Source organism: Bos indicus x Bos taurus, chromosome 6 (genome assembly GCF_003369695.1).
Source record: "Bos indicus x Bos taurus breed Angus x Brahman F1 hybrid chromosome 6, Bos_hybrid_MaternalHap_v2.0, whole genome shotgun sequence".
Lineage (NCBI taxonomy): Eukaryota > Metazoa > Chordata > Mammalia > Artiodactyla > Bovidae > Bos > Bos indicus x Bos taurus.
In genome coordinates, this window is record NC_040081.1 from 96,110,815 (window position 1) to 96,126,761 (window position 15,947).

At 42.0% G+C, this 15,947-nt stretch overlaps 1 protein-coding gene across 1 annotated transcript in view; it reads right to left on the reverse strand.

Annotated features, from left to right (window-relative positions):
* The window catches only part of LOC113894441 (ras-GEF domain-containing family member 1B), a 651,277-nt gene that overhangs the window by 323,454 nt on the left and 311,876 nt on the right, over positions 1 to 15,947 (reverse strand). The gene's annotated exons all lie outside the window — the stretch shown is intronic.

The window sequence follows — 15,947 nt, forward strand, 5'->3', positions numbered from 1 at the left end:
CTCTAACTTTTTAATTGCTAATGCAAAGAATGAAAAACATGTTACAAGATGAGTCGTATCTTTAAGAGGAAAGCAAGCTAACTACCTGGGAGTAACATGGTTTTTCCTCGTGAGACCTGAGAGCCATGTCGCCTGTGGGGTCTCATGTAGGGGACATTGCAGGGTGTGGTTTGAAGGCCCTCAAACATATTAATATCTCACAGACCAACCTAGATAGCATATTAAAAAGCAGAGACATTACTTTGCCAGCAAAGGTCTGTCTAGTCAAGGCTATGGTTTTTCCAGTGGTCATGTATGGATGTGAGACTTGGACTATAAAGAAAGCTGAGTGCCAAAGAATTGATGCTTTTGAACTGTGGTGCTGGAGAAGACTCTTGAGAGTCCCTTGGACTGCAAGGAGATCCAACCAGTCCATCCTAAAGGAAATCAATCCTGAACATTCATTGGAAGGACTGATGTTGAAGCTGAAACTCCACTGCTTTGGCCACCTGATGTGAAGAACTGACTCATTTGAAAAGCCCCTGATGCTGGGAAAGATTGAAGGCAGGCAGAGAAGGGGAAAACAGAGGATAAGATTTTTGGATCGCATCACCGACTCAATGGACATGAATTTGAGTAAACTCAGGGAGCTGGTGATGGCCAGGGAGGCCTGTTGTGCTGCAGTCCATGGGGTCGAAATGAATCAGACACAACTGAGCAACTGAACTTAAAATCATTAGTTATTGCTGACGAAAGCCAGCACTGCAAGCCAAGAGCAGTTCAAATTCTTTTTTCAAACCATTTTTTTAAGTTCAAATATAGTTTATATATATATATATATTCTTTTTCAGATTCTTTTTTCATTAGAGGTTGTTATAGGCTACTTAATACAGTTCCCTGTGTTACACAGTAGGTCTTTGTTCTTATTTTATATATAGCAGTGTATATATGTTAATCCCAAACTCTAGTCTAGCTCTGCCCTGGCTCCCGTACCATGCACTGTTCCCTTTGGTAACCATAATTTTGTTTTCTTTGTCTATTATTCTGTTTCTGTTTTGTACATAAGTTCATTCATATCATTATTTTGGATTCCACATACAAGGGCTATCATATGATATTTGTCTTTGACTTATTTCACTTAACATGATAATCTCTAGGACAATCCATGTTGCTGCAAATGGCATTATTTCATTCTTTTTATGGCTGAGTAAAAGACACTTGCTCTTTGGAAGGAAAGCTATAACAAACCTAGACAGAGTGTTAAAAAGCAGAGACATCACTTTGCCGACAAAGGTCCTTAGAGTCAAAGCTATGATATTTCCAGTACTCATGTACAAATGTGAGGGTTGGACCACAAAGACGTCTGAGCACCGAAGAACTGATGCTTTTGAACTGTGGTATTGGAGAAGACTCTTGAGAGCCCCTTGTACTGCAAGGAAATCAAACCAGTCAATCCCAAAAGAAATCAACCCTGAACATTCATCGGAAAGACTGATGCTGAAGCTGAAGCTCCAATATCTTGGCCACCTGATGCAAAGAGCTGACTCACTGGGAGAGATCCTAGGAAAGACTGAAGGCAACAGGAGAAGGGGGCGGCAGAGGATGAGATGGTTAGATACCATTACCGACTCAACGGACATGAATCTGACCAAACTCTGGGAGACAGTGAAGGACAGGGGAGCCAGGCACGTAGCAGTCCATGGGGTTGCAGAGTCGGACACAATTCCGCAACTGAAAAACAACAAATATTCCACTGTATACCTTATCTTCTTTCTCTATCCATCTTTCAATGGATATTTACATCGCCTCCCTGGTCAGACTATTATGAACAGTGCTGCTTTGAAAATAGGGGTGTGTGTATCTTTTTGAATTAGAGTTTTTTCTACATATGTGTTCATGAATGGGATTGCAGATCATATGGCAACTCTATTTTTATTTAAGAAATCCCCATACTGTCTTCCATAGTGGCTGTACCAATTTACATTCCCACCAACAGTGTAAGAGTGTTCCCTTTTCTCCACACCCTCTCCAGCATTTATTATTTGTAGATTTTTTAATAATGGCCATTCTGTCTGGTGTGAGGTGATACCTAACTGTAGTTTTGATTTGCATTTCTCTAATAATTGGTGATATTGAACATCTTTTCATGTGTCTGTTGGTCATTTGTATGTCTTCTTTAGAGAACTGTCTATTGAGGTCTTTTGTCAATTGTTTTGATTGGGTTTTTTTAAATATTAAGCTTTTTTAAAAAATATGAGCTGTTTGTATTGTTGGTAGCATCATTTGCAAATATTTTCTACCAGACCATAGGTTGTTTTTTCATTTTGTTTATGGTTTCCTTTGCTGTATAAAACAGAAAAGTTCAAAGTCTGAAGTGCAATCCAGCTAAAGCACTTCAATAAGGAATGATTATAAGGACGGAGGTGGACAGTTCTTTGATGGTCTTCTTCAGCCAAGGGAAAAGCTTTTTATATCTGGGGCAGTGGGTGGATTGTAACATCTGCAAATGCTCCTTTATAATTACAGTTTCTTGTAACCAAGCTTTTGTCAGGAACTGGTCCAGAAAAAGACCAGGTACTCAAAGTTAGACAATCCATGTTGGTTTATAGCAGATTTATATGCTTTGACATTGAACAGTGGCCTGGGGTGGGATAAGAATAACAACCAGCTTCAGGAAATACTGGTAGGGGTATAAGGAACATGAGTCTCCTTGAAAAAATTCAAGACCCCCATATACCTGGGGGAAGTGGAGGGAAGGAAGCTCCACTTGGCCTACAGAATCTGTGCTGGGTGAACCTATCCCTTCAGCAGCCCATGAGTCAGCGGAACAATCTTGCCTGCTGTGTGTCCCTCACCTCTGGCTCTGTCCAATGACATTTCGGTGGCTCTCCAGTGTTCCTTCTGCCCCCACTGTCAAAGGAAGTCTTTGACCCACAATTAAGTTTCTGACAGCAGCAGCACTGACAGTGTATAACACGAAACCATGCAGAAGGAAATAAGAGCAGGTTATTCTCTGGCCCTTTAAAGTTAAGCCTGAGAAATGCATGTTTCATAGCTCTCTGGCCATCTCAGTGCCTCACCAACTGACAGAAGCCTTGCTCAGGTAAATTTGCTTTGGTTTTTTCTATGCAGCAGTTTAAGAAACAGCTCTGAAGATATAAGCTACATCATAAGTAATTTGGAATGTTCCTAACAAACAATTTATAGGGCATAGCTTAGGGACCTGATATGCCTAAGAAGGGCTTCCCAGGTGGTACTAGTGGGTAAAGAATCCGCCTGCCAATGTAAGAGATGTAAGAGATGTAGGCTTGATCCCCAGGTTGGGAAGATCCCCTGGAGGAGGGTTGGCAACCCACTCCGGTATTCTTGCCTGGAGAAGCCCATGGAAAAAGGAAGCTGGCGGGCTACCATCCAAAGGGTCGCAAAGAGTCAGACAAGACTGAAGCAACTTAGCATGCATGCATGCTTAAGAAATCACTTGAAAGTGAGAAAACTGAATCTTAGGAAGCAATTCAAAAAGATAGAAGCACCCCAATGCTCACTGCAGCACTACTGACAAGACATGGAAACAACCGAAATGTCCATCAATAGGTGAATGGATAAAAAGATGTGGCACATATATACAATGGAATGTCACTCAGCCATAAAAGAGACTGGAACAACGCCTTTTGCAGCAACAGGATGGACCCAGGGATTATCATATTTTAAGTGATGCAAGTCAAACAGAGAAAGACAAATATATGATATCACTTAAATGTGGAATCTTTAAAAATGATACAAATGAACTTATTTACAAAACAGAAATAGACTCACAGACATAGAAAACAAACTTATGGATATCAAAAGGGATAGCAGACAGGGGAGAGATCAATTAGGAGTTTGGTATTAACATCTCCACATTACTGTGTATAAAATAAATAAACAACAAGTACCTACTGTATAGCACAGGGAACTATATTCAATATCTTGTAATAATCTATAATGGCAAAGAATCTGAAAAAGAACATATTTATGTATATTTACTGGCTTCCCTGGTCGTTCAGTGGTATAGAATCCACCTGCAAAGCAGAAGATGTGGGTTTGATCCCTGAGTCGAGAAAATCCCCTAGAGAAGGAAATGGCAACCCACTCCAGTATTCTTGCCTGGAAAATCCCAAGGACAGAGAAGTCTGGTGGACTACAGTCCATGGGGTTGCAAAGAGTCGGACATGATTGAGCACACACACACACACACACACATTTAAATATAATATATATATTATATACATATATAACTGAATCAATTTGCTGTATACCTGAAACTAACACAATATTGCAAATTAACTATACTTCAATAAAAATGATTTAAAAAGTCACACCAAAAAATTTAAAAAACGAGAGGGTTGAGTCCTAGAAACTGAATTAGTCAGCCTCCTATACAGATTTCTTAACTTAAACAAGCATTTTTCAAGTCATTTTACCTCTTTTCTCTGTCTCTGTCAACTTTGTTCTCAAGATAAGCAAACATAAAACAGTGTAAAACATAAAGGCTAACTCTGAGCTAGTTCACTAAGTGAATTTTAGAGTGATTTGGAATTCTCCATGACAACCATCCTTCAAGATCTCAATTTGTTCCAGCCATCAATCCTGCATTTAGTGGCTTTGGTGCTTGTAGAACTGGGAGGTGGGGCCTCCTACTTGCCTCTCTCCTGTGCTAAAAGGAAAACTCTCCATTTGTATTGATAAAATATTTATGAGGAATTTGAATATAAAGCTTTGATGAACTGAAAATAGATCCTATAGCATGTGTGAAAAGGTTAATGAAAGGCCAGCTGCATCGGCAAACAGAAGTTTACTATGTCGCTGGGAACGTCTTAATGTCACATTTTCATTAAAGAAATAATCATGAGTGTATCATGACTCATTTGCAGTTTGGTGGCACTGAGGGAAATTCATTATTTAGAGCAGCAATCACATCTGTGTTGCTCTTTTTCCAGCTCCTAGGGGTTTATTTGACATTAGAAATGGAAAAACCAGACTGTCCATTCCCTTTATTTAAATAAGCATGCACAAAAATAAATAAGCAAGCAAATGCCCTTTCCTAAGGGGGAAAAAAAATCTCTCATAATTAATCATCATTAAGTCTATCCTCTGCAACTCCAGCCCTGACTGGTCACTTCTCACGGATATTTCACCTTCTTTTATTTGTCATGGTAAATTGTGATAAAAATGAACCTCTGCCCCTTTTTTCACCTTCAATGAGTTTTAACCACACTTTACTTGAATAGCCTTTTCTCCCACCATAATCTTTTCTTCATCTGGTACTGCTCCATCTCCAGACTCGTATACTCCAAAATGTCACATTCTGACTACAAAATACTACCCCAACAGCCCTCCAATCTCTAACTCTGAATACCTTTGCATTTAGACTTCTTTCAGATTTCACGTGACTTGACTTCTCACTTTTCTCCTCCTTGATTCATTTCCTGTTCCCAGGATTGACTCAACAAACTATGATCACTTCAATCCCTCACTGACTACCAGTTTTAATTCCTTTACTCTCTTAAACTTTTTCCTTGCACCTGTTCTTCAAATTCCTTAATTTCTAAACCATCTGCTTTCTGCGTTCCTCTCCCCAGACCATGGATCATTTTTCAAAAAGGTAACACCACTATATTAACGAGGACAACTTCTGGTTCCAAGCTCTGTAGACTGTAGGACCACCCAGCAATTCCTTGGCCTGACCCAGGGAACTTCCTCTTGCATTTCACCCAATATTTCAATATTTCATCCCTATTTAGAATCTCTTATCCCAATTCTTATTTGCTGCTCTCAGAAGGTGAGCTTTCATCTTATTTCACAGAAAAAGAGGCCACTCGGCATGAATCCCCTCAACGTCCTCCTCTTCCTCACCATCATCAGAATCATCCATAGTTATCCTTCTGCCGACCTCATTCCTTGTCATGCTTGATGACTACACATTCCTCATGTGCATCAACTGTATCCTTTCTCTCATTCTTTGGAGCCTCCCGATGCCTTTTCCTCCTGTATTTTAAGCTTTTATTTATTTTTAATAGCCCCTTTCTCTCCATCTACAATTTTCTTTCATCCCCTTCTTTTGTATTAATACCACAGACTATTTTTTATTGGAGCATAATTGCTTTACAATGCTGTGTTAGTGTCTGCTGTACAACAGAGTAAATCACCTGTATGTGTTCATTTATCCCCTTCTTCTTGGACCTCCCTCCCAACCCACCCCCATCCCACCCTCTGGGTCATGACAGAGCATGAAGCAGAGCTCCCTGAACCAAACAGCAGCTTCCCATCAGCTGTCTATTGTACACATGCTGTGTATACATATATATATCAACCCCAGTCTCCCAGTTCACCCCACCCTACCCTTCCCCACTGTGTCCACATGCCCATTCCCTACACCCGCATATCTATTCTTGCCCTGAACATAGGTTCATCTGTACCAGTTTTTTGGATTCCACATATATACGTTAATATTTGTTTTTCTCTTTCTGACTTATTTCACTCCATATGACAGTCTTTAAGTCTATTGATGTCTCTCCAAATGACCAATTTTGTTCCTTTTTATGGCTGAATAATATTACATTAGGCGTGCATATGTGTGCGTATGTGTGTGTATACACACTATATACTTAGTGTGTGTGTATATATATATACACACACACACACCACATCTTTATCCATTCATCTGTCGATGGGCATTTAGGTTGCTTCCATGTCTGGCTATTATAAACAGTGCTTCAGTGAGCACTGGGGTACATGAGTCTAACAACCATCCTTCAAGTCAGTGTCTTTCCTCTAACCAATTCCTCCATTCTCTCATCTTCTTCTGGCCAGTCTCTATAAAGGATAATCTACAGGCACTACCTCTGGTTTCTTTACTGTGCATCCATGTCTCCATCCACTTTAAACCCTTCCAGGCCTTTAGCCACTTTCCTGAGACTTTTCTTATTCACATCCAGCAAGAGCCTCCTTATGGACCAGTCTAAATCAGTCCTGAGTGTTCATTGGAAGGACTGATGTTGAAGCTGAAACTCCAATACTTTGGCCACCTGATGCAAAGAGCTGACTCATTTGAAAAGACCTTGATGCTGGGAAAGATTGAGGGCAGGAGGAGAAGGGGACGACAGAGGATGAGATGGTTGGATGGCATCACTGACTCAATGGAGATGAGTTTGGGTAAACTCCGAGAGTTGGTGATGGACAGGGAGGCCTGGCGTGCTGTGGTCCATGGTGTGGCAAAGAGTCAGACATGATTGAGCAACTGAACTGAACTGAACTGGGTGACATTTCTCAGTCCTAATCTCAGTGGCCTTGATGTACCCAATGTCACAACAGCTAGCAGCATCTCCTTTAACCTCACCCCAGATTCTGTAACAATACTCTTCTTCTCAGCCTCCTCTAATTTGATTTTTGTTTGTTTTTAAGGATTCTTGTGTTTTGTTTTGTTTTTTTGCTGTGGACCATTTTTAAAGTCTTTATTGAATTTGTTACAATACTGCTTCTGTTTTACGTTTTGGGTTTATTTTGGCCACAAGGCAGGTGAGATCTTAGCTCCCCAACCAAGGATCGAACCTGCAACCCCCTGCGTTGGAAGGCGAAGTCCTAACCATTGGACTGACAGGGAAGTTCTGCCTCCTCTAATCTGATGTTCCTTTTGGGTTTCCTCTTCCTCTGCTGACCCGTCAGTGTCTCCAGGGTTTGATTTTAGTCTTATTATCTTCTGTTGTGCCCATTCTCTTGGTCTGTGCTGCTCATTCTCAGAATCACCTTCCACTCTCATCTGTATACTGTTGATTTCCAGACTGTCTCCCCAGAACAGAGCTCCTGAAAGACATCCAGACTGATTGTCTGACTGCCTATCACATATCTCAATTTGGATTTGTTTGTTTAATGGGTTTGAAACTTATGATGCCTTCTTACCTTTTTTCTGCCTCCTAAATTTCTGGGCTTAGCCAATGATCTCACCATACACCCAGTTCCCCAAATTAGAAATTTGAAGGACTTAACTATGACCCTCAACTAGATCCCCTACTCCCATTGGTCTCTATATTTTTTAAATTATACATCACAAGTATCTCTGAAATCCTTTTCTCTATATCATTACTTATTTCATCAGATACCAAATAACCTCCCAATTAACTGATTCTGATTGGCCTCCATTCCTTGTATCCCTTGCCCCACATTCCCACTCACATGCAACACGGTGACCTTTATCCTTCATCCCTATGCTGCTCATCCAAGCTCCATATTCATGTATCCATATGCCAACTCCACGTCACAATGTCAGTGTCTCAAATGCATTTCAATGGCAAGATGCCCAGGTGGAATTTATGATTTGTGTCCAATAACCATGTCTGCTACATCTGTGAGTAACACCACTTTTTAGCCATTATACAAGTCAGAAAACTAAGCATTGTCCTTGACACTCCTTCTCTATTACCCCATATCCAGCCCAGCACCAGATGATTTCCATCTTACCTCCATTTTACCTCACCCCCTAATTTGTCTTTTTTTTTCCAAATGAATTTTTATTGTGGTAAAATACACACAGTGTACCATGTTAACCATTTTAAATTCAATAGTAAGTACATTCATATTGCTATGCAACCAATCTCCAGAAATTTTTCATCTTGCAAAGCTGAAACTCTGTACCCGTTAAACAATAACTCTCCATTCCCCACATTTCCCAAGCACTGGAAACCACCGTTCCACTTTCTGTCTCTAAGACAACCCTACGTACCTCATATAAGTGACATTATACATTATCTATCCTTAACCCTAACCCTAACCCTTCACTTGACATTATGTTCTCAAGGTTAATCCATACTGTAGCACATGTCAGAATTACTTTTTAAGACTGAATAATAGTCCATTGGATGTATATACCATATTTTGTTTATCCATTTATCTGCTTATGGATGCCTGGGTTGCTTCTAACTTTTAGCTACTAAGAATAATGCTGCTATGAACATGAAGGCATAAATATCTCTTTGAGCCTTGGTTTTCGATTTTTTTGTCCATATACCTGGAAGTGGAATTGCTGTATCATGTAATAATTCTATTTCTAGCTTTCTTTAGAAATTGCTGTACTGCTTTCCACAGTGGCTGTACCATTTAACATTCCCACCATCATTGCCTAGGGTTCCAATTTTTTCATATCCTTAAACAACATTTATGATTCTCTGGTTCTTTGGCAGTAGCCGTCTGAATGGATGTTAGGTGAACCTCAATTCTGGAATCCATTTTTTCTATCTCCATGCCACAAGCCTGGACACAATAAATTGAAAGATCCCTGGATCCACTTTAGGAATCTTTCAATTTATTGCCTACACTATGAATAGAGTGATCCTTTCAAATACAAATTTGATTGTGCTGCTTGCTGAGTTAAAAATCCTTCGATGGTTTTCTGTTGCTATCAGGATTAAGATACAAATTCTTGTCATAATTCACACTCAGCTATTATTCCCTGCCCACGTCTTCAGTCTCCTTGCATGTCAATCTCCCTTGCTCTCAGCTCTCCTACCACACAGGCCTCCTTCAGTTCTCCAGTGAATGTGAACTATTCCCTCCCACCCATGCCGACGACCATCTGTGTAGTTATATGTGGGTGGAAGGATGAAGGGGAGCGAGAAGGGTGAAAAAAGAGAAGGTGGATGGAGAGGGAAGCATTCAGAGGACTAACTGACAGATCATAGTCTAGCTTCTTCTTTACTGAGAATAATACTCTTTTGGCTAACATTTCTCGATATGCTTCTTTGCTTTGCTGGATGGACTGAGTTAGGAAGAACACGTTCTAATCATATTTTCTTTTACATATAAAGTGAAGGAAGACTCTAGGCTAAGAGGTGTAGCTCATGTCACATCAGTCTCCACTGAATTGGTAGCTGTACTAGTTTGCTTCCACTTTAGTTGCTCAGTTGTGTCCAACTCTTTTGTGACTCCATGTGCTGTAGCCCGCCAGGCTCCTCTATCCACAGGATCTTTCAGGCAAGAATACTGGAGTGAGTTGCCATATCCTTCTCTGGGGATTTTCTTGACCCAGACGTCGAACCCATGGCTCCTGCCATGTCTCCTGCATTGCACATGGATTCTTTACCACTGAACCACTGGGGAAGCCCAATTAGTTTGCTAGGGCTCTCTTAACAAAATACCATATATCATAGACTGGGCAGAGAAGGCGATGGCACCCCACTCCAGTACTCTTGCCTGGCAAATCCCATGGATGTAGGAGCCTGATAGGCTGCAGTCCATGGGGTTGCTAGGAGTCAGACACGACTGAGCAACTTCACTTTCACTTTTCACTTTCATGCATTGGAGAAGGAAATGGCAACCCACTCCTGGTGGGCTGCCGTCTATGGGGTCGTACAGAGTCGGACACGACTGAAGCGACTTAGCAGCAGCAGCATAGACTGGGTGGCTTAAACAACAAAAAATTATTTTCTCACAGTTTTCCAGGCCACAAGTCCAAGAACAAGGTGTTGGCCATGTTGGCTTCTTCTGAGACTTTTCTCATTGCTTTGTAGATGTCCACCTTCTCTGTCTTCATATGGTCTTCCAACTGCATGCAGAGGAAGTTTGTCTGTATCCAAATTTCCTTTTCCTATAAGGACACCACTCATATAAGATGAGCTGCTGCTGCTAAGTCACTTCAGTCGTGTCCGACTCTGTACGACCCCACAGACGGCAGCCCACCAGGCTTCTCCGTCCCTGGGATTCTCCTGGCAAGAACACTGGAGTGGATTGCCATTTCCTTCTCCAATGCATGAAAGTGAAAAGTGAAAGTGAAGTCGCTCAGTTGTGTCCGACTCTTCTCGACCCAATGGACTGCAGCCCACCAGGCTCCTCCGTCCATGGGATTTCCCAGGCAAAAGTACTGGAGTGGGGTACCATTGCCTTCTCCGCATATAGGATGAGGGCCCCCACCAAATAACTTCACTTTGACCTCATTACCTCTTTAAAGACCCGGTCTCCAAATATGGTCATTTGTAAGGTACTGGATGTGAAAACTTCAGCCCACAATACAAGGTGAGTATGCAGAGGTGTGTGCTAGGAATCAACACTGCCCACTCTTTCCCTTCTCTTGAGCTGTGTCTTCATTTACATCCCTTACAATAATGCCTGTAGGATTTCAAGTGAGCTGGTTTCTAAACCTCGAAATCTTAATTTAACATGATACAAAGTTCCAAATTTTTTTAAAATGTCACAAAGTGTTTTACACACTAACTAGAGAATAAGAGACAACTATGTGGATGTCATTTTCTTGGCAATCTCATTCATAAATTTATTTCACTTGTGAATGTTTTAACAGTAGATATGCTTTCATGGAGGACTTAAGAGTCCACATTATCTAGTCATTCCTGTGGATTGAGCTCCAGGAAAGAGTTGCCAGAAGGCGCCCACCTGGAAATTGTGGCTGGAGCTCCTTTGCTTCATGCATGAAGCCTGTCCTTTGCTTCCCCACCACCAGCAAGGGGATACATTCACAGCTCTTCTCACCTTGCCCACCAGCAGTCTCTTCAGCAAGGAGCCCCTATGGTCTCTGAGCAGCACATTTGAGGCAATCCCTTGTCTACTGGTGTGAACACTGGTGAGAACCACACCTTATAGCTGCAAAGCCCCAAGGTCCTCTCCTTTCTCCTCTGCTCCACATGGCACTTGGACCCAAGACCTGCTCCCTTCCAGCAGCTTTCTGTGACCTTTATACACACACACACACACACACACACACACACACACACACACAAACCTCAGGCAGGAAAAGATACTCAGCCAGTTTTTTCCCTTCAAAGAACGGAAACTTCAATTTCTCTGGGATTTTAAAAGCATCTTTCTTCTCATTTTTGACTGGAGTCAACTGAGGCAATAACCACCCTCATTTTAGAGCCGAAAGAACTCGGTAGACTACTAGGAGTCAAAAGAGAGACTGACACTAGACTGCCATTTTATGAAACTGCTCAGATGGTGAAGAATCGACCTGCAATGCAGGAACCCCGGGCTCGATCCCTGGGTTGGGAAGATCCCCTGGAGAAGGGAATGGCCATCCACTCCAGTATTCTGGCCTGGAGAATCCCACGGACAGAGGAGCCTGGTGGGCTACAGTCCATGGGGCCCGCAAGGAGTCAGACACGGCTGAGCAATTACCACTCTCACTGTCACATGAGGCAAGACAGAAATGCACCAGCTTCTGAAAATATAGAGTGACATTAAAGTGCAGTGTCTGAAGGTCAGCCCTCTAGATATCTGTGAACTTTGTCCTAAGCTGGAGATTTCTGTATCTCATTTCAATCCACTTGTCCTTTAAATGAATTTGAAGAAAAGCTATTTTATTCAGTGCTATGTTGAATGATCACACTTGGAACCATCTAAGCATAGATTCTGTTCATACATGTTCCCTGCTCCCTAGCCAAGGGCAATTTACCGGAATGAGTTGTTGGGGGCCTGGATAGTGGGGACACGTTAGAGTGAGACCAAGACAGCTAACACCAAGGCAAAGGTGGGTATGCACAGAAAACAGAAGACAGAGAAGGATAACCTTTGCAGATATAATTTACATGAGCAGCTCCTTGGGGGAATGGCAAGCCCTAGAAAATATGCAGAAGGAGCAAGCTGAGTTTTTGCCATAAGGAACAGAGGTAAAGCAGCCCAGTCATGTGACAAGGCAGCCAGCTGGAGAAGGACCCCCTCTGTCCCAAGTCCAGCAGCTTTTCCCAAAGGCATTGCCCCTCTGCCACCTCACAGGCACAGCTCTGATTACAGAGCACAGTGGTGCTGGAGAGTGCTCAACCTTAGAAAGGAGATGACAAAAAAATGCAGTGTGAAGGGTGTGTGTAAAGACCATGTTCAAGAGCTCCTGCTCTGCTGAAAGACAAGCCTTTGCATGAAAAGGCAAGAAAAACGCTTTCCAGAGTCCTTGCTATTTTTAGTGGCACAGAAAAATATTTACTGTGTTCAATCACCAAGTCTATTGATGGCAATTTATGTGCATTAAAAAATAAGCTCATCATTTAAAATTGTAATGAGAGACCTTGCAGCTACACACGCAGATGCGATTGCACAGAAGCCTGCAAATCTGGCAGGATCCACACGCTGCCTGCCTTATCCTGGGGAGCTCCCTACTACTTACAGCTGTGCGGAGTCTTTATTCAGCATCCTTTGGCTTGTCAGATACCACCTGCTGCTCAGTTTCAAATGGAAATCTCAAGTGGACACAGCAGCACTGTGGCGTGTGTTAGTGCTATGTCATTTGGGTACAGGGTTGGGAGCGCGGAGTCCATTTCATTACACATCCTGCCATTCGTTTGATCCTTGTTTCCTCTAATGTGCAGCACTTCTTGGTGGCTCAGACGGTAAAGAATCTTCCTGCAATGCGGGAGACCCAGGTTCAATCCCTGAGTCGGGAAGATCCCCTGGAAAAGGGAATGGCTACCCACTCCAGTATTCTTGCCTGGAGAATCCCATGGACAGAGGAGTCTGGTGGGCTACAGTCCATCAAGTTGCAAAGAGTCGGACACAACTGACTAACACTTTCACTTTAATCTACTGTGCACTGGAGGTGTCTTGATTAGGTCCTCCTGTAAAGAAAGAATGATGAAGACTCTATCCAGAGAAACAACATAAGCAGGTGATGCTCAAATTCATCGCCAACAAGGTGTCTGTAAATTCCAGACCAACATACCACATGGAATATTCTTGAAAGCTCCACATAACCACAGAATCTAGGGTTGGTTCTGCTTTTCTCCAGGTATCATTACTAAAGGCTCTACTCTACAAGGAAACAGGAAATAAATGCACAGCTTACTATGCAGAAAATGATACCAAACTTTTCCAGACATTGGCAAATGCGCCTTAGGAGCAAAATCACCCCTAGTAGAACCATTGGCTTAATGGATCTGATGGGACCTTTAAGGAAAAGTTTGATTTCTTAACATGGGGGTTCTTTGGCCAGGTTTCACAGCACAACTAATGCTTTCACATGGGTGTGCTAAGCCACTTTAGTCATGTCCAATTCTTTGCATCCCCATGGATTGTAGACCACCAGGTTCCTCTGTCCATGCGATGCTCCAGGCAAGAATACTGGAGCGGGTTGCCACGCCCTCCCCGAGGGAATCTTCCTGACCCAGGGATCAAACTCACATCTCTTAGGTCTCTGGCATTGGCAGGTCAGTTATTTACCACTAGCACCACCTGGAAACCCAATGACTTCACACAAAGATGCAAAACTACTGGTTCCCTTTATATAACTTCAGTCCTATGGCAACTCATTTCATTCCATCCAACCTTCTTTACATTTACTTAACATTTTTATAGACATGGTACTTTATTTAAGTTCCAAAAATACAAAAATAAATAAAATACATTCCTTCCCCTAAAGGAGTTAAAATTTTTGAGGGAGAAACATACTTTTAATTTAAACAAATAGACAAGTGCAAATGCACTGCAAAACTTGCTGTATTATCATTCTTGCATATTCCTGTTTTAGTGCACGCACTTCATCTACCAGATTTACGACCTTGTCTTACCTCAGATTTGATTAAGAAATATTGAACACACAGCATTTCAGCATTCCATCCATCATAATCCATCCATCCACCCATCCATCCATGATTTTCTGTCTTGGCATAAGAGAACATGGAATTGTCAGTGACATCTACACAATTTCAAATGTTTAGTCACGGGGAATTTTGATGCACCTGTCTTTGGCACAACTGTGGTCTAGTGGGGCACTTATGAATACAAAAGAATGTGTAGAGATCCAGGAAGGGGGATAAAGATACCAGATTTTTCAACTCTCATATTCATTTTGCATCTTCATTCCAGTGTATGGTGTGATAAAGAATAAAAAACCTGGATATCTATGTATGCAACTGTAAAGGTCTAAAAAAAGATATATTTTTACCTCAGTAACAAGACGTATTGGGTTTGCCACATGGCTCAGTGGTAAAGAATCTGTCTGCCAATGCAGGAGATGCTTTAGACATGGGTTTGATCCCTGGGTCAAGAAGATCCCCTGGAGGAGGAAATGGCAATCCACTCCAATATTCTTGCCTGGAAAATACCATGGCAGAGGAGCCTGGTGGGCTACAATCCATGGGGTCTCAAAAAAGCAAACATGACTGAGTGACTGAGCACGCAGGCAACAAGGCCAATTATGGACAACTACTATTCCTAATGACTATTAACTCACAATTACCAAATGGAAAAAGGAACTATAAACTCTTACCACCCCTCACCTTTCCTCCAGAAAGAATATCAATATTGGATTTTATGAATGTGGAGTTAGTCCCCTGCTTACAGCCTCAACCCAATGAGAATGAATGTTCTACAGGCCTCACCTGACTCATAAAATCCAAAGATCACTTTCCTGCCTCACTTTATTTTCCCTCAGCAGCCTTTTGCACATTTCCCCACACTTTCTTCTTTCAACCTTTGAGCCATGGCACTCTCCCAGTTCCCCTGTTTCCTCACTGACTTCTGCTCTTTGGTCTACTTTGCTGTCTCCTTCCGCTCCTCAGGTCAGTCTCTAAATACTAGAATTCCACAGAGCATGCCTGGATTATCTTCCATTCACTATCTCTCTGTTTTTCCCGATGTGATTACACAGGTTTAAAAAAAAGGATATTGAGTTTGACTCCCCAAGCTGGCTTTGCTGCAGGTTCTTTGTCTAGGTCAACACTAGAAACCCCAGGACTGTTGCCAGTAACTGGTTCAGGGATGGGCAGGTCTAAGCCAATCTGAACCAATAAGGTACACACACGGATTTGCTGAGAGCTTCTAGGCTCCCAGCCTAGAAGACTGGGACTTCTAGGAAGTCTTTTTTGTTCTTAAGAGACATCTGTAGTTAGTCAGCGTCTTCCCCTTCACTTATGAATGAAGAAACCCATAGCTCTGATGCCAACCATAAAAAGGCAAATCCGGGCGACCAAAGACACTAGTGCAGAAAAATAAAGAGAAGG